Here is an 8,131-nt window from a genome sequence, read left to right on the forward strand (position 1 = left end):
ATTGACCCTCTAATTCAATTCCCACAATTTTTGGTGATTTTTCAAAGTTAAACCACTGCTGTTGTCCAAAACTGTTTTAGTGCAAAATATTGATTTCCATTTTGCCCCAAATTTCACAGTTCATACAATTCAGTCCTTGCTCAATTAACCCCTCAATTAAGATAATTTTTCTCAATTATTACTTTACCTAGACATTATAAGTTATTTCACAACTATTGAAATTCAGAATTTCCACATAAAATCCGAACTTCAAACTCTTTTACTATTAGGTCCCAAACATTCACTTTCTATTCAATTCTTTCAATAAAATCAGCATATGAACAATTTAAAACTCTAATTCCATGATAAATCATCATATACTTCCAGCATGTATTCATAGCAACTTTCAACTTCTTACATAGAATCAAAAACCAATGAATTTAACAAGTGGGCCTAGTTGTAAAAGTCACAAAAACACAAAAATTTCAAGAAATACTCAAGAATTGAACTTACTTGCAGTAAAAATATGAAGAACCAGCTTGAAGAAACTCTTCTATGGTGTTTTAGCTGATGAGAATGCAGAAAAATGAAGAGAAATCTAGATAATTCCACTTTGGTCCTAACTTTATTAAGCAAATTTGCAATATTCCAAATTTGCCCTTAATTCTCCTTACTTTCTTGCTGATTTCATGCCTTTACCGTCCAGCCCAAATAGAACTTGGGTCCAATTTCCTTTTAAGCCCTCTTCCTTTTATCATTTAAGCTATTTAATCATTTTCTATAATTTTGTATTTGTTACAATTTAGTCCTTTTTGTTCAATTAATTATTAGAACTTTAAAATTTCTTGAAAAAACTTTAATACTAACTTTTTAACACTCCATAAACATTTATAAAAACATTTATGGCTCGGTCTAAAATCTCCGAGGTCTCAATACCTCGTTTTTTTATTCTAATTATTTTAATATTTATTTCTAGTGCACTATTCACTATTTCAAAATTTTTTCTAACTTCACATTTAACTTATATTCGCTAAATTAATAATATTTTCTACTCATTTGTCGAATTTAGTGATCTTGAATCACCGTTTCGACACCTTTGAAAATTCAGACCATTACATTTTTTCTCGTCGAATTTGTGGTCTCGAAACCACTATTCCGACTAGACCCAAAATCAAGCTATTACATAAACTCCCAAAAATGAAAAAAAATTTATATGCAACTTCTTAAAAATGTTTAAATTATACATTAATATATGATAAATCGATCCTTAACTTTTCAAAATAGAAAAATTCTGTTAAAATCTCTAAAATTAATATAATTCTAAATTAATATATGATAAAATTATATTTTAACTTTCAAAATTTATAATTCAATTTCAAACCTCTTAAAATTTTCTAAATTTGCTGTTGCTAGAATTGGACTTTATCATAATCTTACCACCATTAGTATACAGAATCATACACCTTACATTAAAAATAAATAAAATAAAAATTATGATCTTCGTAAATCCATTGAGCTTTACTTTATTATTAGTCGAGTCGGGCTTGAGTACGCACAACTTATAATTTTAGGTCCATTTTTTAAGTGTAAGTTTGGTTTAGCTCGAAAATGAGTTTAAAATTCTGTTCAAGTTTAGTCTGAATTAAAAATACTAATCCAGGTCCACACATATTAACTTTTTAAAAATATATATATAATATATCAAATACACTAAAAATATTAAAATAAAAATTTCTCAACAAATTGAAAATATATTAAAAAAGTCTTTATACTTAAATAACATTAACATAGTTTCAACTTAGCAAGCAAATGTCTCTAAAATAGTAACAAAATTAACAATAAAATAATAACTATATGATATCCAAATAATAACAAAAAACTAATAGCAATATAGTAACAAAACGACAACAAACAACTCATTCAGGTCCGGTCAAGCTGGACTTGAGCAAAAAACTTACCCAAGTCTTAACCCGTTTAAAAAACGGACCTTATCTTTTTGTTTAAGTCTATCTTTTAAGCCTATACTTTTACCAAAATCTTCTCGGATTTTTTATAAAAGAAAATTTCTATGAAGTTGAATGCTTTGCTTTAGAAAGAAGATAGAATATTAGAATATCAACATATCACAAAGTCCCAAGGAAATAGTGTGGAAGTATTCAGAGCAAGTCCTGAGCAGTTGCCAACGGCGGACCGTGTCTTAAAACACACTTCAAAGCACCGCTATATACGCGCACCTGGAAATATTCGGTTCCTACTTTGTATGGAAGACTGAAACTATTATAAAAGTGATTGTGTGTGTATATGTATGTGTTACGCATGTACCGAAAGTGCAGGGTTTTTTCTATGTGAAACTAAAAAGCAAAAGCCACTGCCACAAACAAAACTCATATATATATATATATATATATGTATATATAGGAGAGTTTGGCCATCGTTAAGATACAACCCAAGCCAAAAAAAGAAGGAAAAACTCATTTCCTCAGCTTCTTCATCTTCTTCTTCTTTGTGTTTTCTAAACAGTTTTTAGTAGGCTCAGGGCTTTGTTTTTGTTATTAGCTTGAAACAACTTTAATGGAGGCCCCCGCCGCTCAAAAGAAGAAAGGTTTCTTCAAAAACAAGCTGCTAGTGCTACCCAAGTCGTTCTCTCGAGACAACGTCACCAACTCCTGTAGCACCGTCGGCCAGAACATCGTGAAGGCGAACTATTCGACAATTATTACAGTGGTGTCGAAGCAACCAACCGGTTGCGCCAATCAACACAAGGTAGTGTCTTACTTTAATAAGTCACCTAGCTTTTACGACCACAAGGGCTATGCAAATGAAACTTGGGGTCATGGAGACGATAATGTGGATTCAGTGGCCACCACCTTTATTTCCAATGTCAGGCGACGGTTTGAGCTCGATGGGGGTTTTTGATTCCACTGCTAGGAGGACTTAACTGGACAACTGAGTCTCCACCCGCCATGGCTGAGTTTCAGTGACTCGTTCTTCATTAACTATAACCTATATATAATAGAACAAGGATTTATACTTCAAGTGATGTGTACTCTTTTTAGTTTTCATGCATCCGGAAGTACATTAATTCTTCTACATATGTAGTTTGTGTATTTTACTACAAATTAAAAAAAAAATTGATATGTATGTTTTTTTAATATTTTATTATATCTTATAGGACTATTTTCAACCATTAATTCTGTTTGTAGAGTTTAAAATTACTTTAATATAATACCAATAATTTTCTACATATTATTGATTTTAATCCCTAATTGTTACCTATAAACTTAAAATTATATATTTCTTAAATCTAATTTGTAAATTGTAAACTTAAAACCCAATATAAACCATAAATTTTAAATCTTATGATTAATATTAATTATGTTGAGATAAAGTTATTAATGCTTCTTTATGTTTTCGCTACTCTTTGTATTACTCAATAATGAAGCATCGTGTTATTATTGAATACTATTGATGCACGAAATTCATTAGTGATGATGCAAATATTGCTTTATGTATATCAATAAGTATTGAGTGTTGTGATAAGATACATTACATTTTAAAGGAGAACAGAAATTCATATTTTAGGGATACATTGTTGGTAAAGATATTTACAAACCTCGAATATCAACTAAAATAATGATAAAGAATATTAATATATATATTCATGCGTTATAAGAATGAGGTAATGTTTTGGATGTCAGCTTGGAATATATTCTATCGTGAACCACACACAGTAATCAATTAGGTTAATTTCGAGTGATGGTAAGTTAGGTTCAAGTAACTGCTTAGTTTTAAAATTGTTGTTTTACTTTATTTATTGTTGTTAATTATCCATTAAGTATAAAAATTAGTATTTTAGGGTTAATATTTGATGTATATAGATGTAAATTAGATGATGCAATATTATTAGAAAAATATTTAAACCGAAATCATGGTTTTTTATCTTAATTCTTAAACACTAAAATCATGGTTATTAGAATCGGACTGAACGGGTTTGATTGAATTGAAGATAGGAATTTTATAAAATTTAAAATTTGCAACAAAAACTGAAGTTTTGATAAAAGAAAAAGTTAGCATTTTTTAGAAAACAAATATTCAAATTAGGGTTAGAATTTTGTATGAAATTGGATGGAATTTTCTATGAAGTTGAATGCTTTGCTTTAGAAAGAACATAAAATAATTAAACTGAAAAGAATAAAAATGTTAAAAGCATATCTTTGAACAGCATCGAATATTATTATCCATTGCCTACTTTGTCTGGGATTATTACTTGGATTATATAAGCAAGGTGGAAACTTGTATAGAGTATATTCTTTTGTAATTTTTAAAATTAAATGATTAAATATAAATTTACTAATAATTTAATGATTTAAGGTACAGTTAGAATAGAAGATAATAATATATAAATTTTTTTATAAATTTCTTGAAATTTTAATCTCAAACCCTAATTAATTACTCACCTCAAGAAGACATTACTTAATTAACAAGTATTGGGTTAGAAAACTTAGGTTCAAACACGGAAAATAATATTATTGAGATGAATAATCACGAACCTCAAAAGAATTAGTCATCATGTTCTGTAAAAGTTACATGGAAGATATGTTGATTATACCAAAAAACAAAGCATTACGTAATTAAGTCCACTCAAATTCACAATATCCGAGCAATATTAGTTGGGGTGTAATCAAGTTGAGCTAATAATATATATTTAAAATATGTATCGACTTGAAATTCAGAGCTTGATGCTCGGCTCGATATTAAACTTGTTTATCAATTTTTGCACTTAAGTATAACTTAAAAATTAAATTTAGGGTTAATAATATATGTACTTAAAAATAAAAAGTTGGATAAAACTATTAGCATTGAGTATTATTACATTTAAATTTAATTTGATTAAAAACTCAAATTGCTTAAACTAAATTCGATAATTACCAAATTAAATTTAATTTTTTAAAAATTTAACTCGAATAATTTACCATTTGCAATAGATAATAATGATATTTCTTAGTACGAACCGAAAGGAAAAGAAGATTTTATGTTGGTCCAAAAAGCAAAAGTCACACAAAAACCCATTTTATATTACTTTCTTTAGGATTTTATTCCACATAAATTCCAAATCCTGTTTCGATGCTTCGTTAGAAGGCAGAAACACAAGCCTTTAACATTATATATAGATTAAATTACTTGAAAGGTCCTTACATTATATGGGTTGAATCAAATTAATAGATTAATTTAATCTTTATATTATTAAAAAAATTAAATAAGTTCAAATTGAAACAAAGTTAATATTTATTATATAAAAAATATCTTAAAAATTAATTTTTCAATTACAGTTTAATTTCAAACAAATAATTTTATATACACAACCATAAAAACTTTAAAATTATTAACTTTGTTATACAGTAAATAATATTTTTAACGATAAACGTTAACTCTATTCCAATTTGATATTATTTAATTTTTTAATTATATAAAGACTGAAATTTACCCATTTAATTATTGAAAATTTACCCATTTAATTATTGAAGGACTAATTTGATAATATAAACTCTCAAGTTCGTTTACCTATATATATAGTAGAATTTGCCTATCCGTAACAACAACAACAATAATCCAAACCCATAAAACCATTTTTTTCCCACACCTTTGTTACTAATTTCCTTTGATAAACACACTTTCAATATGGAGACCACTCAAAAGAAGAAAGGGTTCTTCAAAAGCAAGCTCCTACCCAAGTCTTTGTCTCGAGCCGTCACCAAGCTCGGTAGCGGAGGAAGCCGAATGGTCTCACCGTCAACGAACACCGCCCAGAACATGGCTAACTATTCGACGATTCCAATGGTACTGATGTCCAAGCAACCAACCGGTTCATCCCATCAACACGAGGCGGTGTCTTACTTTAATAAATCACCTAGCTTTTACGATCACAATGGCTTCGCAAACGAAACATGGGGTCGTGGAGATGATAACGTGGATTCCATGGCCACCACCTTTATTTTGAATGTCAAAGAACGGTTTAAGTTTGATGGAGAACTGAATCTCTGCCATGGCTGAATTTCAGAGACTTGCTCTTTCAGTAATTAATATTAATATTCTAGTTTTTAGTTACTGATTATATATATATATATAAACAAGGATTTATACTTCAAGTGATGTGTAATCTTTTTTGGTTTTCATCCATCCTGAAGTATATTTTCTTCTATATATGTAGTTTATATACACTTCTATTATATATACAACATGTAAACACTGCAATCTGAAAAAAGAAAAAAGGATTGCTGGTTTTAATCCCGAGTTATTACCTATAAACGTGTTATGTATGTATGCATGTATGTACACTCAAACTGATGTTACGAGTGATATAGTAACCCATATTATGAAGGACCAATTGAGCTATGTGGAAACCCATGAATTCATTTATACTTGAAAGATTCATGTATTATGTGTATATAGAGCATGAGAAGTGGAGAGTCGGAGAAGATATTTCTTAAGATTAAAAATGAGTATTTATAGGCGAAGATATCATCACTTGGTCGTATTTATTTTGTCATAATTGACCACTTAAGTACAATAGGTGTCTAAATAGGGACAATATGAGATATGGACCAAGCAGGACCTTACCTATGATCCTTGCAAATGGGAACCCAACACCTACCTTTGACAAGGTGGGCTAAAGGAACCCACATGTTGTGCATGTAAACGTTTGTGAGGTCTATAGTCGGCAAGGTGTTACCCGTAGGAAATTTATCTAATCTACAACAACACAATCTCGTTACTCCTTTTTAATTTATATGGACAGATTAACAAGTAGATTTGTTCATGAGTCTAGTTATTTGTTTAAGTCTAGTTAAAATTAAATATGATGAAAATAAAATTTTAAATTTTAAATTATTGACCCTAGTTAAAATATTTTTTAATAATTTTTCAAATATTAAATTTGATATCTTAGTTCAAATAATGTAGAATTTTTATTTTATTTTTCATGTTTCTATTATAAAATTAGGTACTAAACATGTTTTGTATTTTCATTATTGAAAACAATTTTATTTTTTATTTTTATTTATCGAACACGTTTTCTAATTTTAAAATAAAATAGAAAATAAAAAGAAAAAATTTCAAAAACTAGAGCCCATAATCAATTATAGGGTTGTTAACAGAATGACCAATACAGAAAAAAAGAAAAAAAGAAATGACTTCAACTGTAACTCTATATAACTGACACTAAACGACATCGTACCAACAATATTAAACGACAACATGTTGTTACTTATTTAATTAAGTGACAAACACAAATAAACTAATTTAACCATTCTAGTTTAACCTTGCATCACCATCACCTTGTTTAAGTAGTTTGGTTGGCCTTTATTTATGGTTGTGTTCGTCGTTAAATTCTCAAAGAAAGGTAATACCTATGATTACACTAGTCTATAGACTGAGTTGTAGCTCGATTTCAAAAAATTCAAGCTCGACCCATTCAAAAAGCTCGTTTTACTTTTTGCCTTAGTGTATAATAAGTCTAGCTGTGATTAAGAAAATAGAGTGCAAAAAGAACAGGAAGTAAAGAGTTTTTGAGAATTTAGAAATGACAGCATATTTAGGAGAATCTAATTCTAGGTTGGAGAAGATGAGAGGCAAAATATAATTAATATTTTGGGTTTTAAAATTTTAGTTGATTATTTTAAAAAAATCATATTTAAATTTCTAAATAGATATAGTGTTAATGTTGACATGGTTAAAAGAATATTACGTGTCACGTTTTTATTAGTTAGAAGTATCAATTCTTTTTATAAACTATATTAATTTTTAGACCAAATTGTATAATATTGTAATATTTTAAATACCTACATAAAGTCGAGTATAATTTAAGGGCCTAATTTGTAATAAAACCTTAAAATTCTCAAACCTCTCAAAGTGTTTTTTCCTCTTCAATTTTGTCTCTAATTTTCAAAATATAACTCAAAGTTTTCCAAATTAAACTACAGTGGTCTATTGGATTGGTTGGAATAGGAATCAATTGGAATACCGATCTAAAGAGAGGCAAAAATCAATTGACTCACGAACCGGTTGAACTACACTAAAAACCCAATTGAACTAGATAGATTAGTCAAACAAAAAAAAAGGGTAATATGACCGATTTTATCACCAGTCCTAAAAA

This window comes from Gossypium raimondii, chromosome 4, assembly GCF_025698545.1.
Source record: "Gossypium raimondii isolate GPD5lz chromosome 4, ASM2569854v1, whole genome shotgun sequence".
NCBI lineage: Eukaryota > Viridiplantae > Streptophyta > Magnoliopsida > Malvales > Malvaceae > Gossypium > Gossypium raimondii.